This window comes from Pseudophryne corroboree, chromosome 6, assembly GCF_028390025.1.
Source record: "Pseudophryne corroboree isolate aPseCor3 chromosome 6, aPseCor3.hap2, whole genome shotgun sequence".
Taxonomy (NCBI): domain Eukaryota; kingdom Metazoa; phylum Chordata; class Amphibia; order Anura; family Myobatrachidae; genus Pseudophryne; species Pseudophryne corroboree.
The window spans coordinates 370,102,113-370,127,489 of record NC_086449.1 but is presented as its reverse complement, the minus strand read 5'-3'; the positions used below and the strand labels follow the sequence as shown (position 1 = coordinate 370,127,489).

The window sequence follows — 25,377 nt, the reverse complement described above, 5'->3', positions numbered from 1 at the left end:
TACTAGATGACACAGAGGTAGAGCAATGGACTAATGTACCGTACTGCTATATATATACTGGTGGTCAGGAAAATTCTGCACTGTCCTCCTACTATATACTGCGCACAACTACAATGCAGCACAGGTATGGATTGTATACTTGACGACACAGAGGTAGAGCAATGGACTACTGTACCGTACTGCTATATATATATACTGGTGGTCAGCAAAATTCTGCACTATCCTCAAACTATATACTGCACACAACTACAATGCAGCACAGGTATGGATGGATAGTATACTTGACGACACAGAGGTAGAGCAATGGCCTACTGTACCGTACTGCTATATATATATACTGGTGGTCAGCAATATTCTGCACTGTCCTCCTACTATATACTGCGCACAACTACAATGTAGCACAGATATGAATTGTATACTTGACGACACAGAGGTAGAGCAATGGACTACTGTACCGTACTGCTATATATATACTGGTGGTCAGCAAAATTATGCACTGTCCTCCTACTATATACTACGCACAACTACAATGCAGCACAGATATGAATTGTATACTTGACGACACAGAGGTAGAGCAATGGACTACTGTACCATACTGCTATATATATACTGGTGGTCAGCAAAATTCTGCACTGTCCTCCTATTATATACTGCGCACAACTACAATGCAGCAAAGGTATGGATGGATAGTATAATTGATGACACAGAGGTAGAGCAATGGCCTACTTTACTGTACTGCTATATATATATACTGGTAGTCAGCAAAATTCTCCACTGTCCTTTTACTATATACTGCGCACAACTACAATGCAGCACATGTATGGATTGTATACTAGATGACACAGAGGTAGAGCAATGGACTACTGTACCGTACTGCTATATATATACTGGTGGTCAGGAAAATTCTGCACTGTCCTCCTACTATATACTGCGCACAACTACAATGCAGCAAAGGTGTGGATTGTATACTTGACGACACAGAGGTTGAGCAATGGACTACTGTACCGTACTGCTATATATATATACTGGTGGTCAGCAAAATTCTGCACTGTCCTCCTACTATATACTGCGCACAACTACAATGCAGCACAGGTATGGATGGATAGTATACTTGATGACACAGAGGTAGAGCAATGGCCTACTGTACCATACTGCTATATATATACTGGTGGTCAGCAAAATTCTGCACTGTCCTTTTACTATATACTGCGCACAACTACAATGCAGCACAGATATGGATTGTATACTTGACGACACAGAGGTAGAGCAATGGACTACTGTATCGTACTGCTATATATATATATACTGGTGGTCAGCAAAATTCTGCACTGTCCTCCTACTATATACTGCGCACAACTACAATGCAGCACAGGTATGGATTGTATACTTGACGACACAGAGGTAGAGCAATGGACTACTGTACCGTACTGCTATATATATACTGGTGGTCAGCAAAATTCTGCACTGTCCTCCTACTATATACTGCGCACAACCACAATGCAGCACAGGTTTGGATGGATAGTATACTTGACGACACAGAAGTAGAGTAATGGCCTACTGTACCGTACTGCTATATATATACTGGTGGTCGGCAAAATTCTGCACTGTCCTCCTACTATATACAGGTTGAGTATCCCATATCCAAATATTCCGAAATACGGAATATTCCGAAATACGGACTTTTTGGAGTGAAAGTGAGATAGTGAAACCTTTGTTTTTTCATGGCTCAATGTGCACAAACTTTGTTTAATACACAAAATTATTAAAAATACTTTATTAAATGACCTTCAGGCTGTGTATATAAAGTGTATATGAAACATAAATGAATTGTGTGAATGTAGACACACTTTGTTTAATGCACAAAGTTATAAAAAATATTGGCTAAAATTACCTTCAGGCTGTGTTTATAAGGTATATATGTAACATAAATGCATTATGTGCTTAGATTTAGGTCCCATCACCATGATATCTCATTATGGTATGCAATTATTCAAAAATACAGAAAAATCTGATATCCAAAATACCTCTGGTCCCAAGCATTTTGGATAAGGGATACTCAACCTTTACTGCGCACAACTACAATGCAGCACAAATATGGATTGTATACTTGACGACACAGAGGTTGAGCAATGGACTACTGTACCGTACTACTATATATATATACTGGTGGTCAGCAAAATTCTGCACTGTCCTCCTACTATATACTGCGCACAACTACAATGCAGCACAGATATGGATTGTATACTTGACGACACAGAGGTAGAGCAATGGCCTACTGTACCGTACTGCTATATATATACTGGTGGTCAGCAAAATTCTGCACTGTCCTCCTACTATATACTGCGCACAACTACAATGTAGCACAGATATGGATTGTATACTTGATGACACAGAGGTAGAGCAATGGACTACTGTACCGTACTACTATATATATATATATATATATACTGGTGGTCAGCAAAATTCTGCACTGTCCTCCTACTATATACTGCGCACAACTACAATGCAGCACAGGTATGGATAGTATACTTGACGACACAGAGGTAGAGCAATGGCCTACTGTACCGTACTGCTATATATATATACTGGTGGTCAGCAAAATTCTGCACTGTCCTATTACTATATACTGCGCACAACTACAATGCAGCACAGATATGGATTGTATACTTGATGACACACAGGTAGAGCAATGGACTACTGTACCGTACTGCTATATATATACTGGTGGTCAGCAAAATTCTGCACTGTCCTCCTACTATATACTGCGCACAACCACAATGCAGCACAGGTATGGATTGTATACTTGACGACACAGAGGTAGAGCAATGGACTACTGTACCGTACTGCTATATATATATACTGGTGGTCAGCAAAATTCTGCACTGTCCTCCTACTATATACTGCGCACAACTACAATGCAGCACAGATATGGATTGTATACTTGACGACACAGAGGTAGAGCAATGGACAACTGTACCGTACTACTATATATATACTGGTGGTCAGGAAAATTCTGCACTGTCCTCCTACTATATACTGCGCACAACTACAATGCAGCACAGGTATGGATGGATAGTATACTTGACGACACAGAGGTAGAGCAATGGCCTACTGTACCATACTGCTATATATACTGGTGGTCAGCAAAATTCTGCACTGTCCTTCTACTATATACTGCGCACAACTACAATTCAGCACAGATATGGATTGTATACTTGACGACACAGAGGTAGCGCAATGGACTACTGTACCGTACTGCTATATATATATATATATATATATATATACTGGTGGTCAGCAAAATTCTGCACTGTCCTCCTACTATATACTGTGCACAACTACAATGCAGCACAGATATGGATTGTATACTTGACGACACAGAGGTAGAGCAATGGCCTACTGTACCGTACTGCTATATATATACTGGTGGTCAGCAAAATTATGTACTGTTCTCCTACTATATACTGCGCACAACTACAATGCAGCACAGGTATGGATGGATAGTGTACTTGATGACACAGAGGTAGAGCAATGGCCTACTGTACCGTACTGCTATATATATATACTGGTGGTCAGCAAAATTCTGCACTGTCCTCCTACTATATACTGCGCACAACTATAATGCAGCACAGGTATGGATGGATAGTATACTTGATGACACAGAGGTAGAGCAATGGACTACTGTATCGTTCTTCTATGTATATATATATATATATATACTGGTGGTCAGCAAAATTCTGCACTGTCCTCCTACTATATACTGCGCACAACTACAATGCAGCACATATATGGATTGTATACTTGATGACACAGAGGTAGAGCAATGGACTACTGTACCGTACTACTATATATATACTGGTGGTCAGCAAAATTCTGCACTGTCCTCCTACTATATACTGTGCACAACTACAATGCAGCACAGGTATGGATGGATAGTATAATTGATGACACAGAGGTAGAGCAATGGCCTACTGTACCGTACTGCTATATATATACTGGTGGTCAGCAAAATTCTGCACTGTCCTCCTACTATATACTGCGCACAACTACAATGCAGCACAGATATGGATTGTATACTTGATGACACAGAGGTAGAGCAATGGACTACTGTACTGTACTGCTATATATATACTGGTGGTCAGGAAAATTCTGCACTGTCCTCCTACCATATACTGCGCACAACTGCAATGCAGTACAGGTATGGATTGTATACTTGATGACACCGAGGTAGAGCAATGGACTACTGTACCGTACTGCTATATATATACTGGTGGTCAGCAAATTTCTGCACTGTCCTCCTACTATATACTGCGCAAAACTACAATGCAGCACAGGTATGGATGGATAGTATACTTGATGACACAGAGGTAGAGCAATGGCCTACTGTACCGTACTGCTATATATATATACTGGTGGTCAGCAAAATTCTGCACTGTCCTTTTACTATATAATGCACACAACTACAATGCAGCACAGATATGGATTGTATACTTGATGACACAGAGGTAGAGCAATGGACTACTGTACCGTACTGCTATATATATACTGGTGGTCAGGAAAATTCTGCACTGTCCTCCTACTATATACTGCGCACAACTACAATGCAGCACAGGTATGGATTGTATACTTGAAGACACAGAGGTAGAGCAATGGACTACTGTACCGTACTGCTATATATATACTGGTGGTCAGCAAAATTCTGCACTATCCTCCTACTATATACTGCACACAACTACAATGCAGTACAGGTATGGATGGATAGTATACTTGACGACACAGAGGTAGAGCAATGGACTACTGTACCGTACTGCTATATATATATACTGGTGGTCAGCAAAATTCTGCACTGTCCTCCTACTATATACCGAGCACAACTACAATGTAGCACAGATATGAATTGTATACTTGACGACACAGAGGTAGAGCAATGGACTACTGTACCGTACTGCCATAAATATACTGGTGGTCAGCAAAATTATGCACTGTCCTCCTACTATATACTACGCACAACTACAATGCAGCACAAATATGAATTGTATACTTGACGACACAGAGGTAGAGCAATGGACTACTGTACCATACTGCTATATATATACTGGTGGTCAGCAAAATTCTGCACTGTCCTCCTACTATATATTGCGCACAACTACAATGCAGCAAAGGTATGGATGGAAAGTATACTTGATGACACAGAGGTAGAGCAATGGCCTACTTTACTGTACTGCTATATATATATATACTGGTAGTCAGCAAAATTCTCCACTGTCCTTTTACTATATACTGCGCACAACTACAATGCAGCACAGATATGGATTGTATACTAGATGACACAGAGGTAGAGCAATGGACTAATGTACCGTACTGCTATATATATACTGGTGGTCAGGAAAATTCTGCACTGTCCTCCTACTATATACTGCGCACAACTACAATGCAGCACAGGTATGGATTGTATACTTGACGACACAGAGGTAGAGCAATGGACTACTGTACCGTACTGCTATATATATACTGGTGGTCAGCAAAATTCTGCACTATCCTCAAACTATATACTGCACACAACTACAATGCAGCACAGGTATGGATGGATAGTATACTTGACGACACAGAGGTAGAGCAATGGCCTACTGTACCGTACTGCTATATATATATACTGGTGGTCAGCAATATTCTGCACTGTCCTCCTACTATATACTGCGCACAACTACAATGTAGCACAGATATGAATTGTATACTTGACGACACAGAGGTAGAGCAATGGACTACTGTACCGTACTGCTATATATATACTGGTGGTCAGCAAAATTATGCACTGTCCTCCTACTATATACTACGCACAACTACAATGCAGCACAGATATGAATTGTATACTTGACGACACAGAGGTAGAGCAATGGACTACTGTACCATACTGCTATATATATACTGGTGGTCAGCAAAATTCTGCACTGTCCTCCTATTATATACTGCGCACAACTACAATGCAGCAAAGGTATGGATGGATAGTATAATTGATGACACAGAGGTAGAGCAATGGCCTACTTTACTGTACTGCTATATATATATACTGGTAGTCAGCAAAATTCTCCACTGTCCTTTTACTATATACTGCGCACAACTACAATGCAGCACATGTATGGATTGTATACTAGATGACACAGAGGTAGAGCAATGGACTACTGTACCGTACTGCTATATATATACTGGTGGTCAGGAAAATTCTGCACTGTCCTCCTACTATATACTGCGCACAACTACAATGCAGCACAGGTATGGATTGTATACTTGACGACACAGAGGTAGAGCAATGGACTACTGTACCGTACTTCTATATATATACTGGTGGTCAGCAAAATTCTGCACTGTCCTCCTACTGTATACTGCGCAAAACTACAATGCAGCACAGGTATGGATGGATAGTATAATTGACGACACAGAGGTAGAGCAATGGACTACTGTACCATACTGCTATATATATACTGGTGGTCAGCAAAATTCTGCACTGTCCTTTTACTATATACTGCACACAACCACAATGCAGCACAGGTTTGGATGGATAGTATACTTGACGACACAGTGGTAGAGCAATGGCCTACTGTACCGTACTGCTATATATATACTGGTGGTCGGCAAAATTCTGCACTGTCCTCCTACTATATACAGGTTGAGTATCCCATATCCAAATATTCAGAAATACGGACTTTTTTGAGTGAAAGTGAGATAGTGAAACCTTTGTTTTTTCATGGCTCAATGTGCACAAACTTTGTTTAATACACAAAATTATTAAAAATACTGTATTAAATGACCTTCAGGCTGTGTATATAACGTGTATATGAAACATAAATGAATTGTGTGAGTGTAGACACACTTTGTTTAATGCACAAAGTTATAAAAAATATTGGCTAAAATTACCTACAGGCTGTGTGTATAAGGTATATATGTAACATAAATGCATTCTGTGCTTAGATTTAGGTCCCATCACCATGATATCTCATTATGGTATGCAATTATTCAAAAATAAGGAAAAATCCGATATCCAAAATACCTCTGGTCCCAAGCATTTTGGATAAGGGATACTCAACCTGTACTGCGCACAACTACAATGCAGCACAAATATGGATTGTATACTTGACGACACAGAGGTAGAGCAATGGACTACTGTACCGTACTGCTATATATATATACTGGTGGTCAGCAAAATTCTGCACTGTCCTCCTACTATATACTGCGCACAACTACAATGCAGCACAGATATGGATTGTATACTTGACGACACAGAGGTAGAGCAATGGCCTATTGTACCGTACTGCTATATATATACTGGTGGTCAGCAAAATTCTGCACTGCCCTCCTACTATATACTGCGCACAACTACAATGTAGCACAGATATGGATTGTATACTTGACGACACAGAGGTAGAGCAATGGACTACTGTACCATACTTATATATATATACACTGGTGGTCAGCAAAATTCTGCACTGTCCTCCTACTATATACTGCGCACAACTACAATACAGCACAGATATGGATAGTATACTTGACGACACAGAGGTAGAGCAATGGCCTACTGTACCGTACTGCTATATATATACTGGTGGTTAGCAAAATTCTGCACTGTCCTTTTACTATATACTGCGCACAACTACAATACAGCACAGATATGGATTGTATACTTGATGACACACAGGTAGAGCAATGGACTACTGTACCGTACTGCTATATATATACTGGTGGTCAGCAAAATTCTGCACTGTCCTCCTACTATATACTGCGCACAACTACAATGCAGCACAGATAGGGATTGTATACTTGACGACACAGAGGTAGAGCAATGGACTTCTGTACCGTACTGCTATATATATACTGGTGGGCAGCAAAATTCTGCAATGTCCTCCTACTATATACTGCACACAACCACAATGCAGCATAGATATGGATTGTATTCTTGACGACACAGAGGTAGAGCAATGGCCTACTGTACCGTACTGCTATATATATACTGGTGGTCAGCAAAATTCTGCACTGTCCTCCTACTATATACTGCGCACAACTACAATGCAGCACAGATATGGATTGTATACTTGACGACACAGAGGTAGAGCAATGGACAACTGTACCGTACTGCTATAAATATACTGGTGGTCAGGAAAATTCTGCACTGTCCTCCTACTATATACTGCGCACAACTACAATGCAGCACAGGTATGAATGGATAGTATACTTGACGACACAGAGGTAGAGCAATGGCCTACTGTACCATACTGCTATATATGCTGGTTGTCAGCAAAATTCTGCACTGTCCTTCTACTATATACTGCGCACAACTACAATTCAGCACAGATATGGATTGTATACTTGATGACACAGAGGTAGAGCAATGGACTACTGTTCCGTACTACTATATATATACTGGTGGTCAGCAAAATTCTGCACTGTCCTCCAACTATATACTGCGCACAACTACAATGCAGCACAGATATGGATTGTATACTTGATGACACAGAGGTAGAGCAATGGACTACTGTACCATACTGCTATATATATATATACTGGTGGTCAGCAAAATTCTGCACTGTCCTACTATATACTGCGCACAACTACAATGCAACACAGGTATGGATGGATAGTATACTTGATGACACAGAGGTAGAGCAATGGCCTACTGTACCGTACTGCTATATATATACTGGTGGTCAGCAAAATTCTGCACTGTTCCTTTTACTATATACTGCACACAACTACAATGCAGCACAGATATGGATTGTATACTTGATGACACAGAGGTAGAGCAATGGACTACTGTACCGTACTGCTATATATATATATACTGGTGGTCAGCAAAATTCTGCACTGTCCTCCTACTATATACTGCGTGCAACTACAATGCAGCACAGATATGGATTGTATACTTGACGACACAGAGGTTGAGCAATGGACTACTGTACCGTACTGCTATATATATACTGGTGGTCAGCAAAATTCTGCACTGTCCTCCTACTATATACTGTGCACAACTACAATGCAGCACAGATATGGATTGTATACTTGACGACACAGAGGTAGAGCAATGGCCTACTGTACCGTACTGCTATATATATACTGGTGGTCAGCAAAATTATGTACTGTCCTCCTACTATATACTGCACACAACTACAATGCAGCACAGGTATGGATGGATTGTGTACTTGATGACACAGAGGTAGAGCAATGGCCTACTGTACCGTACTGCTATATATATATACTGGTGGTCAGCAAAATTCTGCACTGTCCTCCTACTATATACTGCGTGCAACTACAATGCAGCACAGATATGGATTGTATACTTGACGACACAGAGGTTGAGCAATGGACTACTGTACCGTACTGCTATATATATACTGGTGGTCAGCAAAATTCTGCACTGTCCTCCTACTATATACTGTGCACAACTACAATGCAGCACAGATATGGATTGTATACTTGACGACACAGAGGTAGAGCAATGGCCTACTGTACCGTACTGCTATATATATACTGGTGGTCAGCAAAATTATGTACTGTCCTCCTACTATATACTGCACACAACTACAATGCAGCACGGGTATGGATGGATAGTATACTTGATGACACAGAGGTAGAGCAATGGCCTACTGTACCGTACTGCTATATATATACTGGTGGTCAGCAAAATTCTGCACTGTCCTTTTACTATATACTGCGCACAACTACAATGCAGCACAGATATGGATAGTATACTTGATGACACAGAGGTAGAGCAATGGCCTACTGTACCGTACTGCTATATATATACTGGTGGTCAGCAAAATTCTGCACTGTCCTACTATATACTGCGCACAACTACAATGCAGCACAGATATGGATTGTATACTTGACGACACAAAGGTAGAGCAATGGACTACTGTATCGTACTGCTATATATATACTGGTGGTCAGCAAAATTCTGCACTGTCCTCCTACTATATACTGCGCACAACCACAATGCAGCACAGGTTTGGATGGATAGTATACTTGACGACATAGATGTAGAGCAATGGCCTACTGTACCGTACTGCTATATATATACTGGTGGTCGGCAAAATTCTGCACTGTCCTCCTACTATATACAGGTTGAGTATCCCATATCCAAATATTCAGAAATACGGAATATTCCGAAATACGGACTTTTTTGAGTGAAAGTGAGATAGTGAAACCTTTGTTTTTTCATGGCTCAATGTGCACAAACTTTGTTTAATACACAAAGTTATAAAAAATACTGTATTAAATGACCTTCAGGCTGTGTATATAATGTGTATATGAAACATAAATGAATTGTGTGAATGTAGACACACTTTGTTTAATGCACAAAGTTATAAAAAATATTGGCTAAAATTACCTTCAGGCTGTGTGTATAAGGTATATATGTAACATAAATGCATTCTGTGCTTAGATTTAGGTCCCATCACCATGATATCTCATTATGGTATGCAATTATTCAAAAATACGGAAAAATACGATATCCAAAATACCTCTGGTCCCAAGCATTTTGGATAAGGGATACTCAACCTGTACTGCGCACAACTACAATGCAGCACAAATATGGATTGTATACTTGACAACACAGAGGTAGAGCAATGGACTACTGTACCGTACTACTATATATATATATATATATATATATACACTGGTGGTCAGCAAAATTCTGCACTGTCCTCCTACTATATACTGCACACAACTACAATGCCGCACAGGTATGGATGGATAGTATACTTGACGACACAGAGGTAGAGCAATGGACTACTGTACCATACTGCTATATATATACTGGTGGTCAGCAAAATTCTGCACTGTCCTACTATATACTGCGCACAACTACAATGCAACACAGGTATGGATGGATAGTATACTTGATGACACAGAGGTAGAGCAATGGCCTACTGTACCGTACTACTATATATATACTGGTGGTCAGCAAAATTCTGCACTGTCCTTTTACTATATACTTCACACAACTACAATGCAGCACAGGTATGGATTGTATACTTGACGACACAGAGGTAGAGCAATGGACTACTGTACCGTACTGCTATATATATATATATATATATATATATTGGTGGTCAGCAAAATTCTGCACTGTCCTCCTACTATATACTGCGCACAACTACAATGCAGCACAGATATGGATTGTATACTTGACGACACAGAGGTAGAGCAATGGACTACTGTACCGTACTGCTATATATATACTGGTGGTCAGCAAAATTCTGCACTGTCCTCCTACTATATACTGCGCACAACTTCAATGCAGCACAGATATGGATTGTATACTTGACGACACAGAGGTAGAGCAATGGTCTACTGTACCGTACTGCTATATATATACTGGTGGTCAGCAAAATTATGTACTGTCCTCCTACTATATACTGCGCACAACTACAATGCAGCACAGGTATGGATGGATAGTGTACTTGATGACACAGAGGTAGAGCAATGGCCTACTGTACCGTACTGCTATATATATATATATACTGGTGATCGGCAAAATTCTGCACTGTCCTCCTACTATATACTGCGCACAACTACAATGCAGCACAGGTATGGATGGATAGTTTACTTGACGACACAGAGGTAGAGCAATGGACTACTGTATCGTTCTGCTATATATATACTGGTGGTCAGCAAAATTCTGCAATGCAGCACAGATATGGAGCGTAATTACCGATGTTTGGGCTGTACGACCTGCAGCTTTCTGGAGACTGGTAACACTTTTGCACACCCTAGGTCGGGTAAAATATTCAAGATATATCATCCTGTCACCTGTACCATGAGATTTGTAGTGTATTACATCAAATGCCCATGTAGTTTATTATATGTGTACAAAACCACCAGACAAATGAAGGAAGGCATGACCCAACATAGGTCCAGTATACGTGCAGCGATTGAGGGTAAAGATTGTGATCAGCCAGTGGCCCGCCACTTTAGAGATTTGCATCATAACCTATCTTCCGTCAGGTATCGCATCATTGATTGGGTCCCTCCAAATCCCCGAGGTGGAAATAGAGGGCGTATCCTACTACAAAACGAGGCAAGATGGATACACGTGTTACAAACTGTCCATCCATTGGGACTTAATGAATCGCTTTCACTTACCTGCTTTTTATAAATCTAGTTCTTTATATTTGGTGTTAATGAGGAGGCCCATAGTAGATTAGGCTTGCTCTAACTTTTGCATATTTGTAGAGTCTCTCTGCTAGTGGGGCACATTTATTATTTTTCTTGACATAGATTGTCCACAGTTCTATATTTTTACACAGGGCTAGTTATTCATGCCCATAGTTGAATTGTTGAGGTAGAGGCTCCACAAAGTAGTATTATAGCCCTACAGTGTTAGATACACAGTGTGGGCCAGCTTCTACACATATATGCATTTTGCCCACTGGCAGCCTTCTAGTTATTTATTCATTGCAGGTGTCACAGCATATGCTTTAGTTAGTACAGCATATTTATAGTTATGTATAGATCGTATAGAGTATGTATTAATGTTATTATCATTTGTTTTTGTTTGCACTATATCTGCTAATTGGTTATTCAGCCTGCTTTGTGTAAAGCCTTTTTTGGATTATTGTGGTTATTTACATGTACATGCTCTCTTGCTGTATGCTCTGCATCCTATCATGCTCTTTACTGGTCTCCATCCCCTCTGCAGCCGTTATGTTTATGTTTCCATGGTGATGGTTCACTCCCCCCGCCTCACGCCCCTGTGACGGGTCCTGGGCACCGTCGGCTGCCGATGACGTCACCTAGACTCCGGAGTGGGCGGCTACGGCGGTGATTCCTGTGCACGGTGGGTGAGTACACAGTTATGTATATATAGATGTTTTTTGTACTCTTGTGCTTGAGGTCTTGATAAAAGAGCGCAAGCTCTGAAACGTTAGCTACACTGCTGGTCTTTTGCCGGTAATTTTTCCATTGAATCCTTGAGTGCCATCCATCACATTTCTTCTATATTCTATTACTTTGCAGAAGTATTTTATAATGCACTATCTGAAAGGATATACAGATGGAGCCTCGCTCATCTAGGCTTCTCTGCTGCACCTAGGTGCACCAAGGCTTATTAGCATAAGCCTTTCATCTATTGTTCTCAGCTGCAATACAATACAGAGAGAACAATACAGCAGGGGATTAAGTCATTACAGCAAGGGATTAAATCCGACTGCCCTGGCTCACTTAATCCTATTAAAGGGATAGATGGGGACGGCTCCATCTGTACAGTAACTCTCTGTCAAATTGTTGTCTATATTATGACAAAGAAAAATGTGCATACGACAAAAATGGGATCCGGTCTGAAGATCGACAGTGTCTAGGTCGACAATGTTTAGGTCGACCACTATAGGTCGACAGTCACTAGGTCGACATGGATGGAAGGTCGACAGGGTTTCTAGGTCGCCATGTGCTAGGTCGACAGGTCTAAAGGTCGACATGAGTTTTTCACATTTTTTTTCTTTTTTTGAATTTTTTCATACTTAACGATCAACGTGGACTACGATTGGAACGGTAAAGTGTGCCGAGCGAAGCGGTAGCGGAGCGAAGGCACCATGACTGAAGCATGGCGAGCGAAGCAAGCCATGCGAGGGGACGCGGTGCACTAATTTGGGATCCCGGTCATTCTACGAAGAAAACGACAAAAAAAAAAAAAAAATCCTCATGTCGACCTTTAGATCTGTCGACCTAGCACATGTCGACCTAGAAACCCTGTCGACCTTCCATCCATGTCGACCTAGTGACTGTCGACCTATAATGGTCGACCTAAACATTGTCGACCTAGACACTGTCGATTTGATGAACCTCACCCGACAAAAAATGGATTCAGCATTTTGGAAGCAAAAGCAGCATAGGGCTCATGTAGAGGTGAATGCAATTTCAATGAAAAAGTGGGCGTAAATTACTTTAAAAAAGATACACAATTTGCGTAATGTGCAGATCCACAGACATCTTAAGATGCCTGTGACTGTACATAACATGTAAAGTGTATACACTAGATGTAACTTACAGTATGCTATCAATCATATGTGTTCAGTTTATTACAGTAGGGAGTCCCAAATGGCTTACTCAGACCATGGGAAAACACAGAAGTACTTTAGAACGTCTTAGTTATTTGCATTGGATTGGGATGCCAGGGGGCTGAAGAGGTTAATCTTTTTTTGTGGGCAAAATACCTCTAGGGAATACAGCTTGGTGCTGTGGGAATCCAAAATGTGTGTTTCCATGCTATTGTTTTGCCGCTACCAGTATAAGCTATGTGCACTAGAGCTGGTTTTACTTTTAGAGGGGGGGGGGGGGGGGGGGCGTTTTTGTTTTTGTTTTTTTAGTCCATGTTGATGATCAGCAAAAATCCTGCACCAGGCAGGAGGGAGCTGGAACACATATACCTTCTGAGAGGTGTATGTAGATACAATGGGGGTCATTCCGAGTTGTTCGCTCGTTATTTTTTTCTCGCAACGGAGCGATTAGTCGCTAATGCGCATGCGCAATGTCCGCAGTGCGACTGGGCCAAGTAAATTTGCAATGCAGTTAGGAATTTTACTCACGGCATTACGAGGTTTTTTCTTCGTTCTGGTGATCGTAATGTGATTGACAGGAAGTGGGTGTTTCTGGGCGGAAACTGGACGTTTTATGGGAGTGTGTGAAAAAACGCTACCGTATCTGGGAAAAACGCGGGAGTGGCTGGAGAAACGGAGGAGTGTCTGGGCGAACGCTGGGTGTGTTTGTGACGTCAAACCAGGAACGACAAGCACTGAACTGATCGCACTGGCAGAGTAAGTCTCGAGCTACTCAGAAACTGCACAGAGAAGTCTTTTCGCAATATTGCGAATCTTTCGTTCGCAATTTTGATAAGCTAAGATTCACTCCCAGTAGGCGGCGGCTTAGCGTGTGCAAAGCTGCTAAAAGCAGCTTGCGAGCAAACAACTCGGAATAACCCCCCATGTAACTAAGGACTGAAAAGTGCATTTCTACATGAGCATCAGTATGTATCTGGGAAAAACATAGGATATTGTATGTAGGGGTATGATAATGTACAGTACATTCTCTGCACAACTCAGTGTGTGTCTTATATTGTGTATCTCAAATAAATTTACTCTCTCTCTCTCTCTATATATATATATATATATATACACACACACACACACACACACACACACACACACACACACACACACACACACTGTGTGTGTATATATATATATATATATATATATATTACACACATCTTGACAGTAGACAAACAAAAGTAAGAAATTCAAAAATTCAAAATGCTCCTTAAAATATATATATATATATATATATATATATATATATATATAAATATAACCTGGTCATCACACTGCTCTTGTCTCCATGACTCTGATCTCAAACATATATACAGAGAAACATATATTTATCAGTGTCATATGTGAAAACACCAAACAGGGTACCAGACGTAAATGCACACCATGCTGATCTGTGAAATGTGTGTACTTTATGTGTCCAAAAATAAAAAGACTTTAATCACTTTGAAATGAAGGTATGAAGGTGCTGCTGCTGGGCCGTGTCACCTAATACCTTCTCCTTACATTCAGGGTAACTGGCTGTTCCTTTAACCTACCTGTCGGAGTGTAAGTGAAGAGATCACTACAGACCAGGTCATATCCTGTACTACTGCAGTTGATGCCAGCCTCTGTCTTTTGACCCATACTACTTGATTTTTCAGCATGTCTGTCACTCTTATGCAGACAAACGAGATGGATCCGATTCGTGGACAAACTGGGCTTGCGGCAGCTCTGTAAATGCAATCCTTTGCAATGCAAATGCAGGAGGAGGTGCATACCACCTCCTTCATGCATTTGCGATGGTCGCGATGTTCATCTGCAATCGCAGGCTTGGTAACCCTGAGCTAGCTGTTTGATGTTTCATTATTTTCCATTTTCTTTAATATTTGTAAGAGGAAAGTCTTTCCCGCTTTCAGTGACATTGTGCACTCGTTTGTGCATGAATGATAGATCCTATTGTTACGTTGTCTTGTTATTTATTGTAGAAATCATATGGGCCCAGGCCACCAAATCTCTTTCACTCATTCACTGTATTTAAGATGAATTATGGTACATGGCTATATCTTTCTACAGAAATTGGCAGGGCATAAGGGTCATCTAGGATATTAAGGATAAGACTTTTCTTAGTGTTCTAGAAAACTAAATCATTCCTTACACTTGCCTGCTGTTCTTTCGGAGGCTATCATCACCATTAACTGTAATCAGTATGTATCGTTTAGTACATTTTGTTCTAGTCAATCAAATGACAACAAGTAGAGAAGATCACATTACCTAGATGTCAAATCTTGCCTTTTGGCTTTTTGGCTGTTGAACTCTGTAGAGAAAATAGAAATGCCTGGAGATGGAATAGTGTAATAAAATGGCCTGCTTTCAAGGTCAGGCAGTGAAGCAGGAAAATACAAATACTGAGTATCAGTCAAGCAATAAAATCTAGCAGATTACAGGCACTGCAAACAGAGAGACCTAGATGCCAAAGTTAGGTACATAAAGGCTTTTCATAGATGATCGCTTTGTGTGTCTGTAAACAACATGGGGAAGGCTATAATACTGATATAAACAGATAATGGTAATAATTTAGTTTGCATAAATAGTATTAGAGATTTACTAGGGATGCATTCAACTCAAAATATGCACATATAGTAAATATGCTTTTGTGTGCCATTTTCTTGAATGCACTTTAAAAACATATGCGTCCACCTCTAAATGAGCCCAGGGTGCCTGGTACATAATATAAGCATTATCTTAGCGCTCGAAAGTTGCAGCTTTGCATGCGTATTTTGAATTTCACATATCTCAAGCAACAAGCATTTACAGTAAATACAGTATATAGATACAACCACATAAAGGTACCTCAGAGTGTATAGATATACAGCCAAAGTAAAGATACAGCAGTCACTACCATCAACTGGTAGATTATAACTGTAGTAACTTTACTGTTTTAAAAGAAAAATAATGTTATGAAAGGTCTGCCTCTGTAAAGTAAGTGGGCTAAAATAAGTCACCCTTGCTTTAGGAGTTTAAAAGAGTTTTATGAACAGTTTACTCTGTTCAGAATTCCTGGAGCTGGTATGTTTTACAATGGTGGTATCAAAGTTCAGTTAAAAATGGCTGAATAATCATCTGTTCATTAATAACCTGCAGCTAGTGAAAAAACAATGGAAAGTAAAAATTCCCCTAACGGCACAAACAAAAAAATTATAAATTCAATAGCAATAAATTTAAATTATCATGTAAATATGGCGGCTTTAATGCAGCTCTCTCAAGAACCTATCTATACAGATTCCACATTAATAGACCAAGCTACCTCCAAAGGAGGTTGCGCATGTGTAGATAAAAATCAAGGTATGGATATGCCAGTAGTTCAAGTTAATAATCATTATTTAATTAAAAAAATAATAATTTCAACAAATACACACATACACAGACAATAAAAAACAATAAAATCAATATACACGATGTAGTCAATTGATGTACCCTCTGAAATAGTGCTCGTCACTATGTTGCTGCTGTTATTATGTTTGTCAGCGGGTAGCACTAGCAGTCACTATTGTAACAGTATCAAAAAGTCACTTTACTAAATTAGTTGCTTATAAAGTGCAATTGCAACATTCCGGCTGGTGGCTGGGATCCAAATATAAATGGAGACTGATAATCAATTCTTTTTTCTCTCACTGCACCAGTTCACATATAATACTCACTGCACCTGATGTTGCATGCCATTGTGCCCATATCCGCATTCCGCATATGAAGAAGCCGTAGTCAGTGAGTATGATCTTTCACCGACAGTATGCAGTAACCTAAATGCCGGGAGATGTAAGTCCTTTTTGCCAAGCATCCTCGGTTATCACGGCTTCCGCCGCACTCAATGACAGGCTGTGGGTAATCACTCTTTTAGACGGGGCCAGCTGAATATTCCGTCTGTGCGTGAGCAAAGTTCACCTGTCCTCTCCAGCCTCAAAGAACAGAGCCCCAAATGCATTTCGTCACGTCCTGTGACTTTTTCAAGATGCTTGAAAAAGTTCCCAGCTAACGGGGAATGAAATGCGTTGATCTCATTGCACAGAGCCTCCCCAGTGTATGTGGTAGAGAACTTTGGTGACCACCTGTAGGGGTCCCACGAAATTTGCAAAGCCCCCGATATTGGCAGCACACTCGAAACACAAGGGGCCGGCTCACCTTTGCACACTGAGCGCCATCCGAGTTCAGCATCCTGAGCGGAGTGATTTGCCTGCCTGGTCTCCACTGCAGCACGTTGTCGGTTACCGGCACTTACCGGCACAGACTATTTCATCGGCCTCTGCATGTGTCCCAGAACCGGAGGAAGGACGGATCGTGCCGCTGACCAGTGCGGGTCTGCTATACCACTAACAGCTTGAATACCTGCCTGCTGGAGCCACCATTTACCTAATCCAGGAAAAGGGTAATTATTATTATTAAGAAAAGTCTTATCCTTAATATCCTAGATGACCCTTATTATTACATTACAGGCCCATATACACGAACCGCTCAGCACACATCTCTCCCCCCGCTCAGCACAGCGCGATGTGTGCTGAGCGTGCAGGTGGAGATGGGGGGGGGGCGCTCATTTCACCCAGCAGGTGAAGTAAGCGACCTGCATGCAGGCCAATCTAGCACCAGCGATAGCGATGCGCGGGGCTGCGCATCGCTATCGCTGTAGGGGTTACACACGGAGCGATAATGCTTAAATTCTAAGCAATCTAGTCAGATTGCTTAGAATATCGCTCCGTGAGTACCCCTCAAATACAATCCTCCCTCACCGTAATGGTAATAGTGTATCAACATCGGCTTCACTGGGATGCCACTATAAAGCATATACCGCATAGGAGATTGAGACATATCCTATATTTCTGCTCAAAGATACTACTGTTTGGCACTTCTCATACAAATTGTTGTTTTGAAAAGTTGACATTTTCTATTTTTGTTACATTGTAACTTACACATGAAAATTTGTGATTGTTACAACTTGGCTGAGTTAAGCGAATTATATATGATTAGCAACATGCCGTTTTAGCTTCTATTATTGTAAAGTTATCCACTTAAAACATTTTTATGTATTAAAACTGAATTTTATATATACATATGTCCTGTGTAATTTATAACCACATGGAAAAAGGAGAGGTCTACTGTCCAGTGGTAAGTCAACATCACCCTCCCACCAGTATTTGTGGAATAAATACACAGCTGCGTATGTTTTGAGACTTTTGAGTCCCTGGCATATAGGAATAAATAAATAATTAAAACATCACGGTTCACATTATCTATAGATCACTCAAATAAATATATATATATATATATATACTGTGTATTTTAAACACACATAAAAACAAAAAATACATTCATAAAAAGCTTGTGCTAAAATAGCAGGTCATCCAATTTAGGACTGATCCCTGAATGTCCCATATAATTAACACGGATAGTTGGTATAATCCTTAGTATTTCCAAACTTTCATGGATGTTAGAACACCTGATGATAAACTGTTACTAATACTGTATGTCCTTTTGAGACAATATGAAACTAATGTTGCAAATAGCTGTTTCACTGTATCCACAAAAATGAACAGGTTTGCTTTGTGTGCCGGCGTCCCGTCTGAAATTATGCACAGTTCATATATAAAAGTGCTGGAATATTTACCACCAGATGGACGTAGACTCTCTCACCGTTGTGGCACTCCCGTCCAGGGCTGCCATCAGAAATTGTGGGGCCCGGGACTGACAAAATAGGCAGGGCCCCTCCCCACGAAAAAAAAAAAAAGATTCTGCCGCATCGCCCACCCCTGATACACAGGGAAGGCTTGCTTTAAGAAGTTCTCCCTGCACATCAGTCCACTGTTGTTTTATAGCCTGGTGCAGCTCTCCAGATATTGGCGGTATGAGCCAAGGGTGGGCCCCCCTCTTTGTAAGGGCCCGGGACACCAGTTCCCACAGTCCCCCCCTGTTGGCTGCCCTGCTCCCGTCACTCTATTCCCGGTGGTGAGGCTATCAGCGTCCCGGGTGATGTCAGCGTCAGTGCACAGTAAGCTCCGTATGCATGGAGCAATGGGTCCCCGCAGTATTCTCACACACCTTGGCCATAGGACTGAATCCCGTCAGGTAAAAGGCCAGGTGATCAGCACTGCTTGCACGTCACAGCAGTGGGAGTGCTGCACCGTGTTTCTGATAGATGCAGTGGCATGATCGTGGTGGGTGTTCTAACCAGCTTGATCTCCTGATATTGGTGGTACAGTGAAGTCGCTCCCGTGAGTGTATCATCAACGCGTTTCGTCCCACAATGCCTTGGGACTTCCTCAAGACTGACACTCATTGTGCTTTTTCCTCTTTTAAAGCTGACAGTGCTCATTAATTAACTGCAGCTGTGTGTATTGATTTAACTCTTTCAGTATATCTACACTCTTATGCTTTTGATCCACACATGCATTTTCAATATATTACCAAACACATTTCATATAAAAAATAAGATAAAAGTCTCCCAACAATGACCATATTACTCTATCAATTGTTTATTTACAAACAACAATTAGACTGTCTAGACATTCTTATAAAGTGAAGCCTGAGCAAAACTCGTATCTGAAATCAGATATACTGTAGATTACTGGCATCCTACAATCATGTGTATATAACTTTTAAACCTCTAAATCCCTGGATAAAATGATTCCCAATCATTTATATGTTCTCATGTTGCTAGAGAATGTATAAAAAGGTATATAAAAACCAAGAAGAGAAAAAGAGAAATATTTATAAATATTTATAAATATAATATAAAAATCATAAATGATAATAAAATATCTATCTATCTATCTATCTATCTATCTATCTATCTATCTATCTATCTATCTTATATATATATATATATATATATATATATATATATATATATATATATATATATATATATAACAAATGTCCAACCTGGCACTCCTGCAGGGCAGCAACAACCCCCACTTGTACAGCTTGCTTGTGTGCCCTCCTGGGGTATGGCAACCCCAAATACAACCAAAGAAAAGACAGGCGGCACTACAAGGCTTTTACGTAGGTGAACTTTTAGTGCACAAAGTCAGTGCATATTGTCAACGTTTCGGGGCATGACACCCCATCATCAGGATAACACAAGTGTAAAACAGTGAATACATTTATACTTACAAACTCCCGCCTGCACCTGCCCGCTGCCGCACGCCGTTCCTGGACTCCGCCGCACTTCCGGTGATGTCTGACAGAAGTGACGTCGTCCTCTGGACAGTACCGCCAACCGCCGCCGGGACGTGCTAATCTTCCTGTCACGTGTACCGGATGCGGCGTCATCCACGCAGCAGCGTCACTGACGGGCTGGGAGGGGGAAACACAGGGCTAGTTACCATGGCAATCGCCAAACAGCAACATAATAGCAAAAACTCTACTGGCACTGCATTATACATAAATTTAATAAGAGACAGTGCTATAACTAATGTTACATGCTAGACAGTGCATATCAACATGAACATGAATTATAATTGTGCAAAAGTGCTTAGTGCATATACATACAAATAAAGATAGCCATACAATTATATGCATAAAACTAAAACTAAAAACTACCCTGCACAGGATTCTGGAACATCGAGTAATGCTATATCATACCACATATCATCTAGCAAATTATGAACTGAATAGTAAAACGCAAAATCCCTGAGGGTAACACCCCTATCAGGGAAGAAACAGCTCACTTTGTCTAGAATCTCTCACAAACAAAGAAGTATCATCTCTTAAATGTTTGTTAACATAATTCCACTTTTAGATAACTGCAATCGTTTAAAGGAAACATGCCAGGCTAAGGGATTCATTCAAACCCTTCGGGCTAACCGTATCTAGGGTGAAGATCCACTTAGCCTCTAACTGGAGTAGTTTTTTAGATCTATTTCCTCTTCTCAAGGAGTTAGGCACTTGCGCAATCATTCTATATTTTAACATGGCCATATTATGTGACATGTCTGGCCTGTACAAAATGTCTAGCTACTGCTTGATCGCTATTCCCTGATAGCAGTGCAGCTCTAATGGCTGCCCTTTGTTGGGCAATGCGTTCCTTGAATTGTCTCTCTGTCTTGCCCACGTAGTGAAAACCACATGGGCAAGACAGAAGATACACAACAAACTTTGATGTGCATGTCAAAGGGACTTTGATCTCATACATTACATACATTGATCTCATACTGTACATAGCGATCAAGCAGTAGCTAGACATTTTGTACAGGCCAGACATGTCACATAATATGGCCATGTTAAAATATAGAATGATTGCGCAAGTGCCTAACTCCTTGAGAAGAGGAAATAGATCTAAAAAAACTACTCCAGTTAGAGGCTAAGTGGATCTTCACCCTAGATACGGTTAGCCCGAAGGGTTTGAATGAATCCCTTAGCCTGACATGTTTCCTTTAAACGATTGCAGTTATCTAAAAGTGGAATTATGTTAACAAACATTTAAGAGATGATACTTCTTTGTTTGTGAGAGATTCTAGACAAAGTGAGCTGTTTCTTCCCTGATAGGGGTGTTACCCTCAGGGATTTTGCGTTTTACTATTCAGTTCATAATTTGCTAGGAATATATGTGGTATGATATAGCATTACTCGATGTTCCAGAATCCTGTGCAGGGTAGTTTTTAGTTTTAGTTTATGCATATAATTGTATGGCTATCTTTATTTGTATGTATATGCACTAAGCACTTTTGCACAATTATAATTCATGTTCATGTTGATATGCACTGTCTAGCATGTAACATTAGTTATAGCACTGTCTCTTATTAAATTTATGTATAATGCACTGCCAGTAGAGTTTTTGCTATTATGTTGCTGTTTGGCGATTGCCATGGTAACTAGCCCTGTGTTTCCCCCTCCCAGCCCGTCAGTGACGCTGCTGCGTGGATGACGCCGCATCCGGTACACGTGACAGGAAGATTGGCACGTCCCGGCGGCGGTTGGCGGTACTGTCCAGAGGACGACGTCACTTCCGTCAGATGTCACCGGAAGTGCGGCGGAGTCCAGGAACGGCGTGCGGCAGCGGGCAGGTGCAGGCGGGAGTTTGTAAGTATAAATGTATTCACTGTTTTACACTTGTGTTATCCTGATGATGGGGTGTCATGCCCCGAAACGTTGACAATATGCACTGACTTTGTGCACTAAAAGTTCACCTACGTAAAAGCCTTGTAGTGCCGCCTGTCTTTTCTTTGGTTATATATATATATATATATATATATATATAAAATTGCATATCTCAACAAAGCACATAAATAAATAGTATATTAATTTCACATGCATGAGTTCATTATTCCAGGGTGGCGCAAAAACTACTATATTTTATATATCATGAGGGCTATCTACACAATGTAATCTAAGATACATTTACGCAATATTATTGGTGTAGTTTAATTATAATAGTTTTTTTTATTTTCCTATTACACATAGCGCCACCCCTAGAACACCCGGCTCCAGACCAAAGTGATCCCTATTACCCTATTCCAATATCCATATCTACAACCCAAAAAGTAGCCTTTGATTATAAGTGTCCTTAATCATCTAATCATATATAATCAAGTGCCTCATTAAGGCCTTTGGGCATAAGCGTCTCCAATTTAAAGACCGAGGATGACTCACCTATACAAAGTTGCCTAAATCTATTTCCACCTCTTTTTGTGTTGGTATATATTTCAACTGCTACAATCGACAAACCTTTGGGATCCCCTCCATGATGTTTTTAAAGTGTCGTGAGACACTATGCGTAGCTTTTCTATTCAAAATATTACATCTACAGTATGTTCCCTAAATCTATTTTTAATAGTTCTGGTTGTTCTTCCTACATATTGTAGAGAACATGGACACTGGAGGACATACACACAGTAACTGGATTCACAGTTCATAAAGTATTTGATGACAAAGATATCCCCATTAGATCTAGATGTTATACTAGTTGCTTTATTCACCATATATTTACAGGTACAGAAAATGGATTTATTGCATCTAAAACAGCCCACAATCTTATTTGTTAGCCAATTTGAAGATCCTTCTTTTTCTGTTCCATTCAGGGATTTTAGCATGCTTTTGAGCTAACATGTTCCCCAAATTTGTGTTCTTTTTAAAAAGATCACTGCTGATCTTTTATTAATTACACTTTTTAGCATAGGGTCCTGTTCTAGTATTGCAAAATTATCACAATCTTTTTTATTTACCTTGATTTAGTGTTATATTTAGATGAAAAAATAATATTTTCAGATACCTTATTTGTTTGACTGATAGGTGTTATATCTCTCATGTTGGTCGTAAACATTTTTTGTCTTGGATTAAATGAACATCCCCTATTTAGTCTTTTGTTAATAACATCTTTTCTACATAATTTCCTAGCATATTCTCTTGCATTGTTAAGGAGTCTACCTGGATAGCCCCTTCTTTAAAAATGTCCCAACATGATCTCCATTTGAGAAAAGAAATCCTCATCCCCTGCACAATTTCTTCTTAAGCACACTATTTGATTTTTTGTGATGTTTATTATCCATGGTCTATGGTGACTACTCATATAATGTAAATAATTAGATGCACCAACAGGATCCATATAATTAGATGGAATTATGATATTGTCTCTGGCAGAGAGTGTGATATCCCAAAAAACTATAGTGTCAAAACTAAAATTGTGAGTAAAGGTTAAATTATATTCATTTGTGTTTAAATACTTAACAAACTGCAGTGCTCGGTGTTTACCCCCTTTCCAAATAATAAATAAACCATCAATAAAATGGCCATAGAGGACCAGATCATCTCTCTATGGACCATCCCAAATGAATTGCTCCTCAAGGCGGCCCATATAGAGATTCACAAAACTCGGGTCGAATCTGTTCCCCATGGCCATCCCCAGTGTCTGTAAATAATACGTGTCATTAAACAGAAAATAATTATGTTTTAATATAAATAATATTGCATCCATTACAAAGTCACGTCTCTCTTTTACTATATGTATTTCTCCACTCAGGTAATATTTATGCCTTATGCGGAATGTTGGTATATAATGCTTGGACATTGAGTGTTTAGAATGCCCAACCCTCTGTCCAGCAAATCTTGGAGAATTTCTGTAAAAAATGTATTGTGTCTTTAATATGAGAATTTAATTTATTGACATGGCTCTGTAAGTGAGCATCTACAAATTGTGATAAATTAGAAGTGAGGGACCCAATACCAGAAATAATAGGACGTCCAGGATGTGCACTAAGCGATTTGTGAATTTAAGGTAAATTATAGAAAATGTGAGTGATAGGATGGGGACACAGTAAAAATGTAC

The 25,377-nt window shown here is 40.1% G+C and overlaps 1 long non-coding RNA gene across 1 annotated transcript in view; it reads left to right on the top strand.

The window, feature by feature from the left end:
- LOC134935289 (uncharacterized) overlaps positions 1–25,377 on the top strand; it is a 121,839-nt gene that overhangs the window by 58,889 nt on the left and 37,573 nt on the right. Inside the window, exon 2 of the long non-coding RNA XR_010180032.1 lies at positions 12,689–12,830. This is a non-coding gene — a long non-coding RNA (uncharacterized LOC134935289). The remainder of the gene's footprint in view (positions 1–12,688; positions 12,831–25,377) is intronic.